The sequence below is a fragment of the Elephantulus edwardii genome, unplaced genomic scaffold (genome assembly GCF_000299155.1).
Source record: "Elephantulus edwardii isolate Elephantulus edwardi_28Jun2011 unplaced genomic scaffold, EleEdw1.0 scaffold00287, whole genome shotgun sequence".
Taxonomy (NCBI): domain Eukaryota; kingdom Metazoa; phylum Chordata; class Mammalia; order Macroscelidea; family Macroscelididae; genus Elephantulus; species Elephantulus edwardii.
The window spans coordinates 2,955,380-2,956,329 of NW_006400037.1; the positions used below are offsets into that span (position 1 = coordinate 2,955,380).

At 60.5% G+C, this 950-nt stretch overlaps 1 protein-coding gene across 1 annotated transcript in view; it reads left to right on the forward strand.

The window, feature by feature from the left end:
* The window catches only part of LOC102868630, a 504,064-nt gene that overhangs the window by 133,623 nt on the left and 369,491 nt on the right, over positions 1-950 (forward strand). The gene's annotated exons all lie outside the window — the stretch shown is intronic.

The following is a 950-nucleotide window of genomic DNA, read 5'->3' on the forward strand; positions in this document are numbered from 1 at the left end:
TGCAGGGGTGTGTCCCGATTCAAGTCCCCTCCCAGCGTTCACTGGGTCTGCGCACAGGTCTTGTCCAGTCCCAAAGTTCAGAGCTGGCGGAGGGGTGCGCGAGACTGGTCTGGGGGGAGGAATGCAATACCTGAAGATGCGGGTGGTGGGACAGAGCTGCAGGGGTGTATCCCAATTCATGTACAGTCCCACCGTTCACTGCGCCTGCGCACAGCCCTTGGCCAGTCCCAAAGTTCGGATCTGGCGGGGGAGGGGGGCGCGAGACGGGTCGGGGGTGGGGTAGCAATGCAATACCTGAAGATGGGGGTCGTGGGTCAGAGTTGCAGGGGTTTGTCCCATTTCAAGTGCACTCCCACCGTTCACTGCGTCTGCGCATAGCCCTTGGCCAGTCCCAAAGTTCAGAGCTGGTGGGGGTCGGGCACGACCTGGGTTGGGGGGGCAATGCAATACCTGAAGATGGGGGTCGCGGGTCAGAACTGCAGGGGTGTGTCATGATTAAAGTCCACTCGCACCGTTCACTGCATCTGCACACAGCCCTTGGCCAGTCCCAAAGTTCAGAGCTGGCGGGGGTGTGCGCAAGACGGGTCGGGGTGGGGGGAGCAATGTAATACCTGAAGATAGTGGTCGTGGGTCAGAGCTCCAAGGGTGTGTCCCGATTCAAGTCTACTCCCACCGTTCACTGCGTCTGCGCACAGCCCATGGCCAGTCCCAAAGTTTAGAGCTGGCGGAAATGTGCGCGAGCCGGGTCGGGGGCGGGGGGGAGCACTGCAATACCTGAAGATGGGGGTCGTGGGTCAGAACTGCAGGGGTGTGTCATGATTAAAGTCCACTCCCACCATTCACTACGTCTGTGCACAGGTCTTGGCCAGTCCCAAAGTTCAGAGTTGGCGGAGGGGTGCGCGAGCCAGGTCGGGGGAGAAATGCAATACCTGAAGATGGGGGTCGTGGGT